This window comes from Triticum urartu, chromosome 2 (genome assembly GCF_003073215.2).
Source record: "Triticum urartu cultivar G1812 chromosome 2, Tu2.1, whole genome shotgun sequence".
Lineage (NCBI taxonomy): Eukaryota > Viridiplantae > Streptophyta > Magnoliopsida > Poales > Poaceae > Triticum > Triticum urartu.
In genome coordinates, this window is record NC_053023.1 from 224,528,126 (window position 1) to 224,540,485 (window position 12,360).

Sequence of the window (12,360 nt, forward strand, 5' to 3'; positions counted from 1 at the left end):
ACTAATCACGAGCCTTTCCTTCATAATGCTAAATTTTGAATTGCTTTGGCTCTATAATTTGTTTGAACTGATCATTTAAGAATTTCAGATAAGCGCATCCAGATCTTTTCACTCTTCCACGAAAAGGTGTAACGTGGTAAATTTGTCGCAACAAGCATCATGGCATTCTTGATAGCTTTTCTCCCTGTTATGACTTGCATCTTTCTACCTTGCCCCAAATTAAATTTGATTGGGACTGTTTGATTGAATGTCAAATAAAGATCAACTTTGTCTCTGATCGATTCATTGAAATGGAAGCTGAATAATATTCTGATTATTACTTGCAAGCTATATTCACTGTTTTCGGTTTAACAACTTGCAAGTGTTTCTTGTAAGCCCCAGAAAAAGGACTCACAGGTGGACATCTGCTATAAATTACCTAGGCCTGGTCATGTGCGTGAGTTGCATCTGTCATTTTTCTTCCCAGGTGGAACATTAGTTTTGGTTAAAAACAAAGTAGAACATTAGTGTTTCCGCAGTCTGATGGGAACACTTTGACTTTCTGAAACCCCTAGATTTGGTATTTCCTGATGATTGCATGCGGTTCTTCTGGCGTCGACCCGTTGGCTGGACAGCTGAGGTTGCTGCCAGCCCACCCGAGTTCGAGTCCCGGCACGGACGCGCGGTGCTCACGGAGTTTCTCCTATAAAAAAAAGCCAACGAGGGTTAGCCCTTTGGTTGGTCTTATTTATTTTACTTTCTGATATAAATAGAGAAAAATGAGGATCTTGTAATTATTTTAGAATGTTCAAGATTTAGGTGTCCATACTGTGCTAACTATGGTCTGAATTTTTTTTGGGGAATCATGATGTCATGTCGTGATTACACAATTCCAAGCTAAAATGTGGTTCACAAGCACACTTCGCTAAAATACACATAATCATTTCTTCGGGTTTTCTTCTCACAACATATATACGTAAATCATGTAAGTTGCAACCTTGGTAAGTGCACCTCGAGCTGGCTGAAACATGCATGTTCCAATCATGAAAGGATAATATATCACCATTTCCAATGACATGCAAGTCGTCAGGGGCCTTATATGCACATTGGTTAATATAGCCCCAATCAGCAAGTTTGCGATAGCGTTGTTGCCTGATCGACCATCTATTGTTATTGTTATGGCTGAAGTACCCCAGTCATAAATGTCTGAACTAAAGAATCGGCACCATCCTGCCTTCAAATAAAGTTGTTCTTATGTAGAATCAAGAACCACATACAAGGTGAGCACAACAATTCAGCTATTCTGTTTAATATATGTGACGCTGAATTACCTCCAGTTAAAGGTCTTTCAGTAAAGGCAGATGATGCTTCAACAATTCTCTTAATTCTCGTTAGTTTGTTATATTTTTTCACGTAAATGAGGTGTTGCAACTAGGTCAACTCTGCAAGAGCTTGGGATATTTGAGGGCACTTCCAATCCATTAACTAAATTAGAACCTTCAGATTCCGCCTTTGTCGGAGTAATGGGCCACGGGTAGGCTAACCCCAGCCCAGAACCTTTCAAGACATCGGGGCAGGCTGCGCCCCTCGAGACCCCAGGACGAAGAGCCGCCTTCTGAGAGTCGGCGGCGAGGCGGTCGACAGCCCACTCGCGGCCGAGTCTCAGGGACGACTTCAGGATAAGCCGACTCCTGACTGGCGACTTCCAGAGAAGCCGGCCTTGGGGAGTCGGCCCGCGACGCCAACAACCCCCATGCCCTCATAAAGAGGGACGGGACGGGGAGTGGCCACAGTAAGGTTCACTCCCACCCCTTTTCCAAGGGCAGGCGTGGCTACAGTACGCCGTACCCGCAGAGATCTCCGCGCGGTGCGACACTGTTGCCCTGCCGGCCCTGACGTCAGCCCAGAAGGCGGAGTCCTGTGCCCACGTCGGCCTGCCGGTACGACCCAGGGACGACGGGTCCCACCAGTCGGCGGGCGTACGGAAGACGGCGAGAGCGCCACCAGTCGGCCCGGTTGGGAGTCGGCCCCCAGGAGTCGGCCGGCCCCTCCCACGGGCCCCACGCGCCATTAACTAGACGCGACAGGGAGTGGCCACAGTGATCGCCCGCCAGACGGCGGAGTTGTCGCCACGACCCCATGACCGAGCCCGCGTCATTAGAGGCACGACTACAGTAATCTACAGCCGGCAAGCCCCGCCCGCGGCGGACGCAGCCTGTCGGCTCCGTACCGAGCCAGTCGGCGGGCCCCATGAGTCGGCGGATAAGACGGCGACCAGAGAGACTGACGGTTGGGCCCGCGTCCAGCCGGATTACCATTGTACCACTGGGGGTAGGCCTATATAAACCCCCAAGGCACCCATGCAAAAGGTTTGGAATCCATTAGCACTAGACCAGATCATATAGGAAGGAGAGAGCTAGCCTTGCCTTCTCCTATCTCCAGGAAACAGCTCAAGGAGCAACCGTGTAAACGCTTTACCATAGTGATCATGCGGAGACCCCGCAGAGCAGCATTAGGGGTATTATCTCCACGGAGAGCCCCGAAGCTGGGTAAGATTCGCCGGCGTGCATGCCTTCGCCTTATCCCGTTTCCAGGCACCGGCGACGTTCTACTCGCCCCCACCATGATAAGCCATCCTTTGGCATATGTCGCACCCAACCCCCGACATTTGGCGCCCACCGTGGGGCCTGGTGCACCGTCGTTCGGAGACCTGCTCTGGACGGGAACCCTTTTCCTCCCTGGCGAGCGCAGCCAGCCCGACACACCAGACGGAGTCTGCGCCGACGCGCTGCACGGCGCTGAGATCGCCTGCGCAGCCAGCTGCCTCACCAATCTTGTCAGCGAGGTTCGCCTCTCCGACGAGCCTGCATCCGACGCACACACGGGCGGCCCCGAGAGCCTCCTCGCGGGCCTCCTTGACCAACTCCACGTCGCCGGCGAGCCTGCCATGGACTTGGAGTCTGTAGGCTCCACCGACCCGATGCTGGTCGACTCCAACACCGCGTCGCTCGACGCGTTCCCCACCAATGTGGTGGTCTATGACGAGCCGCTCCCACGCGCGGAGAGCGACGGAAGCACCGTCACAGAGGTGCTCGTCATCGGTCATGACGAGCATCCTGGCGGAGGAGCGCATGACCCACTTGGCGCGGCACTGCAAGACCTGACTGCGCCCATTTCGGAAGACGCTGACACGGAGGCGTTGGAGGCGCGCCGCCTTCAGCTCGTCGAAGGCGCGAAGAAGCTGGCTAGCATGAGACGCTTGTCAGAAGCCTACCAGCGTGAGATGGATCGCGCTGTAGGTGGCTCGCCAGCCCCAGCTGGGCCCAGCCGCCTAGGCGCGGTCCAGCAGCGCGGCGTGGCCATCGCCAACCTATTCGGGGCAAATCGCCCTGTGTACGCCACGCCTGCGGAGAACATTCGAGCCGCCCAGGCGGCGGCGGACGAGCTGGACAACTTCGAGGGCGAAGAGCGCCGCCTGATGACGGAGCGAGTCCAGCGGCTCCTCGACGCGGCTGCCGCGCAAAACGAGGCCGGCTGCCGCACGGAGGCGCCGCAGCGACAAAACGACGACCCACCTCCACGCCGAGACCAAGGCGCGACGTCTCGGACGCCGACTGGCGGCGCCCGAGAAAGGAAAGACAAGGATCCGGCTGTCAGCTGTAGTCGGACTCGCGTTACCATAGAGCGCGACCAAGACGGCCGCCCGAGAGCAGTGGAACGACGGGCCGACTGTCCGTCTCCTCCTCCTCGCAAGGAAAGGCGAGTCTCCCCGCCGCCTGTTGACCATCGGACTCTCGGCGACCGCCTTGGCCGCCGAGAGGGAGTCGGAGAAAATGACGCCCGCCACCGGATCAACCGACTTCACCGATCCCTAGCGCTTGAAGAAGAAGATGAGTTGGGTCCGCCTTGTTTCGGGCCCCGCATTCGAGACGAGCCCTTTCCCAAAGGGTTCACGCTCCCAAGAGACACGCCCAAGTACATCGGCTCCGTGAAGCCGGAGGACTGGCTGGTTGACTACTCCATGACCGTCAGCATAGCGAACGACAACAAGCGTGTTGCCATGAAATACGTTCCGCTCATGCTCCAGGGCACGACCCGGACATGGCTGAACAGCCTGAAGCCCCGCAACATCAACAGCTGGGTCGACTTCACCGATGCATTCGTCCGCAACTTCACAAGCACGTACAAGCATCCTCCCAAGCCTCGTCAGCTTTCCTTGTGCGTGCAAGGCCCCAACGAGTCGACTCGCGACTACCTCACGCGTTGGGCCGAGCTCTGAAACTCTTGTGAGGGCGTGCACGAGGTGCAGGCTATCGAGTACTTCACCGCCGGGTGCAGAGAAGGCACCGTCCTCAAGCACAAGCTCCTCTGCGACGAGCCAGAAACCCTCGACGAGCTGCTGATCATAGCAGACAAGTATGCCACTGCCGACTCCTCCATGAAGGCGGAGATTCAAGTTAGTGCGACTGGTAAAGTGGCCCCTCAGGCTCCTAGAACTCCGGCTGGAGATGCCAGTCGGCGACAAGAGCAAAGCGACCACAAGTGCAAGGCCCCGCAGCCGGCTTCCAGCAGCCGGCAGGTGGAGACAGTCGAAGACCAGCAGCCGGACGGGCAGCCTCCACCCAAGCGACAGAAAGGCGGCAAGCCCAACTGGTTGCCGGCTTTCTCATATGAGCAGACTCTGGATGGTCCTTGCAAGTTCCATAGCGGCGCGAAGTCGTCGAATCACACCACCCGGAAGTGCCACTGGCTCACCAGGATCGCCAAAGGAGACGGCCTCCTGCCTCCCCCGCCTGCTGGGCAGCAGCCTCCGCCTCTGCCCCAGCAGCCGGCTGTCAGGCCAGTCGGCGCAGTACAAGACGAGTACCCCGAAGAGCACGGAGCCTACGTGATATTTACCAGCGTGGCTGATGATCGACGCAGCAGGCGGCTGCAGCAGCAAGAGGTGAATGCAGTAGCATCAAGACACCAGAATTCATGCACTGGTCCGAGAAGCCTATCAGCTGGAGCAGAGCTGATCACCCAGAGGTGATGCCGAATCCGGGCTCTTATGCCTTGGTCTTGGATGCCACCTTTGCCACGGATAGACGAGCTGCTCATTTCTCACGAGTTCTGATAGACAGAGGCAGCAGCATCAACATCCTGTACAAGGACACCATGGAGAAGTTAGGAATCAAGCAAAGACAGCTTGAGAACAGCCGGACTGTGTTCCACGGCATTGTTCCTGACCTTTCCTGCTCACCAATCGGCAAGATCCTGATGGACGTCCTCTTTGGAGACAAAGATCACTTCCGCCGAGAGTCAGCTTGGTTTGAGGTGGTGGATGTCGAGAGCCCATACCATGCATTACTTGGCCGACCCGCCCTGGCCAAGTTCATGGTGGTCCCCCACTACGCCTACCTCAAGATGAAGATGCCTAGTTCCAAGGGGATTCTGACCGTAGCTGGCGACTACCGGAAGTCGTCTGCCTGTGCGGCTGAGAGTAGTCGGTTGGCCGAGTCCCTGGTGACCGCGGCCGAGAAGCGGCTCCTTAACCGGGTTGTGGCAATGGCCGGCAAGCAGCTAGAGGTGTCGCCTAACCCCAAGGAGTCGGAGGCTGAGGGTTCGTTCAAGCCGGCCAAAGAGACAAAGAAGATACCCTTGGATCCGGAGCACCCAGAGAGGTACACTGTCGTAGGCGCAAACCTCGACAGCAAATAGGAAGGCGAGCTCGTCGATTTCCTCCATGAGAATCGGGACATCTTTGCATGGTCCCCCAAAGACATGCCAGGTGTACCGACGGAATTCACCGAGCACAAGTTACATGTCCGATCTGATGCAAAGCCAGTCAGGCAGCCCTTGTGCCGCCTATCAGAAGAAAAGAGAAGAGTTGTCGGAGAAGAGATAGCCTGACTCCTAGCAGCCGGCTTCATTATGGAAGTATTCTTTCCGGAGTGGCTAGCCAACCCAGTCCTGGTACTGAAGAAGAACAAGCAGTGGCGAACGTGTATTGACTACACAAGCCTCAACAAGGCTTTCCCCAAGGACCCGTTTGCTTTACCAAGAATCGATCAGGTGATAGACTCCACAGCCGGATGCGAGCTGTTGAGCTTCTTGGACGCATATTCAGGATATCACCAAATCAAGCTAAACCCGGCTGACAGACTGAAGACCGCCTTCATCACACCGTTTGGAGCCTTCTGCTACCTAACCATGACGTTCGCCTTGAGGAATGCCGGCGCCACCTTTCAGCGTTGCATGCAGAAGTGCCTCCTCAAGCAACTTGGCAGAAACGCCCAGGTCTACATGGACGATGTGGTGGTGAAGACGGAGAAGCGTGGAACACTGCTGGAAGACCTCAAGAAGACCTTTGAGAACCTGCGCCGATTCCAGATCAAGCTCAACCCTGAGAAGTGCGTCTTCGGAGTACCGGCCGACCAACTCCTTGGTTTCCTGGTCTCTGAACGCGGCATAGAGTGCAACCCTGTAAAGATTAAGGCCATTGAGAGGATGGAGGTACCTAGCCGACTGCTGGACGTGCAAAAGTTCACTGGCTGCTTGGCGTCCATCAGCCGATTCATCAGTCGACTGGGCGAGAAAGCTCTCCCCTTATACCAGCTCATGAAGAAGACCACTTTTTTCGAGTGGAACCACAAGGCGGACGAAGACTTTCTTGAGTTAAAGAAGATGTTGACTACTCCACCCGTTCTAGCGGCTCCGGCTCCTAAGGAGCCCATGCTCCTGTACATCGCCGCCACCAGCCGGGTAGTCAGCACAGTCATTGTAGTGGAACGCAAGGAGGAAGGCAAGGCACTACCTATCCAGAGACCGGTATATTACCTGAGCGAAGTGTTGTCGACCTCCAAGCAGAACTACCCCCACTACCAGAAGATGTGCTATGGCGTGCACTTTGCCGCCAAGAAATTGAAGCCTTACTTTCAAGAGCATCCAATCACTGTGGTCTGCACGGCCCCACTTGCCGAGATCATCGGAAGCCGAGATGCTTCTGGCCGAGTGGCCAAATGGGTCATAGAGCTGGCTCCCTACACCATCTACTACCAGCCCCACACCGCCATCAAGTCACAAGCACTGGTCGACTTCCTCGTCGACTGGGCCTAGACCCAGTACCTACTACCAGCGCCCGACTCCACCCATTGGCGGATGCATTTCGACGGCTCCAAGATGCGCACCGGCTCGGGAGCCGGCGTTGTCCTCACTTCTCCTAAAGGCGACAAGCTCAAATACGCACTGCAAATCCACTTTGCCGCCTCCAACAACGTCGCCGAATACGAGGCGCTCATTCACGGGCTCCGGCTTGCCAAAGAACTTGGCATTCGCCGGATCCTGTGTTATGGCGACTCGGACTTAGTGGTCCAGCAGTCGTCTGGCGACTGGGACGCCAAAGATGCAAACATGGCGAGTTACCGTTTCCTCGTGCAGCAACTCAGTGGATATTTCGAGGGGTGCGAGTTCCTCCATGTGCTAAGAAACAACAACGACCAAGCAGACGCCCTGGCACGAATCGGCTCTACCCGCCAAGCAATACCATTCAGCATCGCCCTTCAACGCCTCCTCAGGCCGTCTGTCAAGCCTTCACCAGAATCAGACTCCATCTTCGTGTCGGCTCCTCTCGAAGAAGTCGGATCCGACTCCAGAGCCCCGACAGACGGTACGAGGATCTTGGCAGATGGCTCCAAAGCCGCCACAGTCGAAGCCGGCCCAGGGACTGTAGAACCCGACCTGGGGACTGCGGCGGCCAGCCCGAAGACTCCAGAACTCGACCCGAGGGCTGCACCAGTCGGCCCGGGGACTTCATTAATCCAGCAAGAGGTTGCTGACTCCAGCCTGCCGCCTCCCGGCCCAGCCGCCCTCGTCCAAGTCGCAGTTCTGGCAGTCGAAGAAATAGCAGCACCCTCATGGGCCCAGCCCATCCTCAAATACCTGGTGGGCAAAGTGCTGCCGACTGATGAGACCTTAGCTCGGCAAGTACAACGCCGAGCGGCAGCCTACACCATAGTCAACAGAGAGCTGGTCAGGCGCAACGTCACTGGTGTCTATCAGCGCTGCGTAGAGCCAGAACAAGGCCAAGCAATTCTCAAAGACATCCACCAAGGCGAGTGCGGCCACCATGCGGCTTCAAGAGCACTCGTCGCCAAAGCCTTCCGACACGGTTTCTTTTGGCCAACGGCCTTAGAAGAGGCCAAGGAATTGGTCCAAAAGTGCAAAGGGTGCCAGAAGTTCCGCTCCAAGCCGCATCAGCCGGCTTCTGCACTCAAGACCATCCCCATTGCCTGGCCCTTCGCAGTTTGGGGCCTAGACATGGTGGGACCATTCAAGACGGCACGAGGTGGCTTAACTCACTTACTTTTCGCGGTGGACAAGTTCACCAAGTGGATAGAAGCGAAGCCAATCAAGAAACTGAATGGTCCGACTGCCGTGACTTTCATCTCTGACATCACAATTCGGTACGGCGTATGAGGGAGTCCTGGATTAGGGGGTGTTCGGATAGCCTAACTATACCTTCAGCCGGACTCCTGGACTATGAAGATACAAGATTGAAGACTCCGTCCTGTGTCCGGAAGGGACTTTCCTTGGTGTGGAAGGCAAGCTTGGCGATACGGATGTTCAGCTCTCCTACCATTGTAATCGACTCTATGTAACCCTAACCCTCTCCGGTGTCTATATAAACCAGAGGGTTTTAGTCCGTAGGACAACATACACATCAACAATCATACCATAGGCTAGCTTCTAGGGTTTAGCCTCTCTGATCTCATGGTAGATCTACTCTTGTACTACCCATATCATCAATATTAATCAAGCAGGACGTAGGGTTTTACCTCCATCGAGAGGGCCCGAACCTGGGTAAAACTTCGTGTCCCTTGCCTCCTGTTACCATCCGGCCTAGACGCACAGTTCGGGACCCCCTACCCGAGATCCGCCGGTTTTGACACTGACATTGGTGCTTTCATTGAGAGTTCCTCTGTGCCGTCACCGTGAGGCTCGATGGCTCCTACGATCATCAATGGCGATGCAGTCCAGGGTGAGACCTTCCTCCCCGAACAGATCTTCGTCTTTGGCAGCTTCGCACTGCGGGCCAATTCGCTTGGCCATCTAGAGCAGATCGAAAGCTACGCCCCTGGCCGTCAGGTCAGATTTGGAAGTTTAAACTACACAGCTGACATCCGCGGGGACTTGATCTTCGACGGGTTCGAGCCACTGCCGAGCGTGCCGCACTGTCACGACGAGCATGATCTAGCTCTGCCGCCGAACAGTGCCATGGAGGCCGCACCCGCATCGGCTCTGACCCTTAGTTCGGAGCCAACCGCGCCGATCGAGGATGGGCGGTTGGACGCCACCTCGGGGGCTGTGATCCCAACGGCAGTTGAGCTGAACACCAGCCCCGTACTCTGCAAGACTCGTGACTCCATGGAATCGGATTCTTCTCCGAAATCCGACCCCTCCGCGCCCCTGCCGATCGAATCCGATTGGGCGCCGATCATGGAGTTCACGGCCGCGGACGTCTTTCAGCACTCGCCCTTCGGCGATATCCTGAAGTCACTGAAGTCTCTCTCTTTATCAGGAGAGCCCTGGCCGGACTACGGTTAGCAAGGTTGCGGTACGGACGATGAAGAAATTCAAAACCCACCCACCACCCACTTTGTAGCCACTTTCGACGACTTAACCGACATGCTTGACTTCGACTCCGAAGACATCGACTTGCGGCCGAAGAGCATAAACTTGAACGCCCCTCCAAGAGTTACCCAAAGCGCAAGTTGCTACCCCGATTAGAGGAGGAAGCACTTGATGCGGCCGAACGGCCACCTCGTGGCCGCGACAGAGAGGCCTCCCGGCCCTCCACTCAAGCCGCACCCCGTACCAAGGCACGGGAATATGCGCCGGACTTACGAGACATGTTGGAGGACAAGGCAAGGCAAACACGATCGATCTACGGATCGCGTGGGCACCCCACGGCTCGAGACGGTAACCGTCACGCCGGCCACAAATTCGGCAGGGCCGAACACAGTAGACAAAGCTCATTGGAGCTACGTCATGATATCGCCCAGTACAGAGGCGCCGCACACCCACTGTGCTTTACAGACGAAATAATGGATCATCAAATCCCCGAGGGTTTCAAACCCGTAAACATCGAATCATATGATGGCACAACAGACCCTGCGGTATGGATCGAGGATTATATCCTTCGTATCCACATGGCCCGCGACGACGATTTTCACGCCATCAAATACCTCCCACTCAAGCTTAAAGGACCAGCTCGGCATTGGCTCTACAGCTTGCCAACAGGATCAATTAGTTGTTGGGAGGACCTGGAAGCCGCATTCCTTGACAATTTCCAGGGCACTTATGTGCGACCCCTAGACGTCGATGACCTAAGTCACGTAATTCAGCAGCCAGAGGAATCGGCCAGGCAATTCTGGACACGGTTCCTAACAAAGAAGAATCAAATAGTCGACTGTCCAGACGCCGAGGCCCTAGCATCCTTCAAGCACAATATCCGTGACGAGTGGCTGGCCCGGCACCTCGGGCAAGAAAAGCCGAAATCTATGGCAGCACTCACGACACTCATGACCCGCTTTTGCGCGGGAGAAGACAGCTGGCTTGCTCGTAGCAACAATATGACCAAGAACCCTGGTAGTTCGGACACCAGGGACATTAGTGGAAGGTCGCGTCGCAACAAGCAGAAGCGCCGCATTAACGGCGACAACGCTGAGGATACGGCAGTTAATGCCGGATTCAGAGGCTCTAAATCCGGTCAGTGGAAAAAGCCATTCAAAAGGAATCCTAGGGGCCCGTCCAGCTTGGACCGAATACTCGACCGCTTGTGCCAAATACATGGCACCCCCGAAAAGCCGGCCAATCACACCAACAGGGATTGTTGGGTGTTCAAGCAGGCAGGCAAGTTAAGCGCCGACAATGAAGACAAGGGGCTGCATAGCGATGACGACAAGGAGCCCCGGCCGCCGAACAACAATGGACAGAAGGGTTTTCCCCCACAAGTGCGGACGGTGAACATGATATACGCCACCCACGTCCCCAAAAGGGAGCGGAAGCGCGCGTTAAGGGACGTATACGCGGTAGAGCCAGTCGCCCCAAAGTTCAACCCATGGTCCTCCTGCCCGATCACCTTTGATCGAAGAGACCATCCCACTAGCATCCGTCATGGCGGATTTGCCGCATTGGTTCTAGACCCAATTATTGACGGATTTCATCTCACCAGAGTCCTCATGGACGGCAGCAGCAGCCTGAACCTGCTTTACCAGGATACAGTGCGAAAAATGGGCATCGATCCCTCGAGGATTAAGCCCACCAAAACTACCTTTAAAGGCGTAATACCAGGTGTAGAGGCCAACTGTACAGGCTCAGTCACACTAGAAGTGGTCTTCGGATCCCCGGATAATTTCCGAAGCGAGGAATTGATCTTCGACATAGTCCCATTCCGCAGTGGCTATCATGCACTGCTCGGACGAACCGCATTCTCCAAATTCAATGCGGTACCGCACTACGCATACCTTAAGCTCAAGATGCCAGTCCCTCGTGGAGTAATTACGGTCAATGGAAACACCAAACGCTCCCTCCGAGGAGCACACGGCGGCCCTTGCAGCGGAAGTACAAAGCAGCCTCTCTAGGCAGTTCTCCAGTCCGGCCATTAAACGTTCGGACACCGTCAAGCGCGCCCGGAGTAACCTACAACAAGACCGCCTGGCACGTTCCGAGCAGGCGTAGCAATGCGGCCCCAACCCCAACCCTCGCAAAAAGGCGACGCCAGTACTTCGCGTACATAACTACGCTCTCGAAATACCATGGGCATAGGGGGAGGGGCACCATCACGGCACGCCCAAAACACGGCTTAAACCGCACCAAGGGCTGCCGATTTTTTACTTTTCTCTTACTTCTAGGACTCTACTCTTCGGAAGGCCTGTTCGGCAGTTCAATTGCCGCACAAACGATGCAAGAACCAGGGAAGCAGACAAGCCATGCCGCATTACGGAAATCCCAGGTGGTCTCTATCACGAGCAGTATACCTGTTTCGCATACTATTCTGCAGCTTGCCCCTGGAGCTGACATGTTAAATAGTCCAACTTTTCGTTTATCGCATTACTTGTATCGTTCTGCTTTGATCGCAGCTATTTTTAAACAATGCATAGCTTTTGTCTATTTTTGCATTATCTTTTTATAAATAAATGTTCCTTAACGACATGTTGCACCCGTACAACTTGGTACGGCCAAAATACGCCAGGGGCTTTTAGCACCCCTCAATATGGTGTGAGAAGTCCGAACACTTTCACAAGTGCGGCACCCTGAACTTATAGCACTATATGCATAGGCTCCGAATCATGTCTTGGGTCAATAGTTGGGTTTGCCCGGCTCCTATGTTTTGGTGCC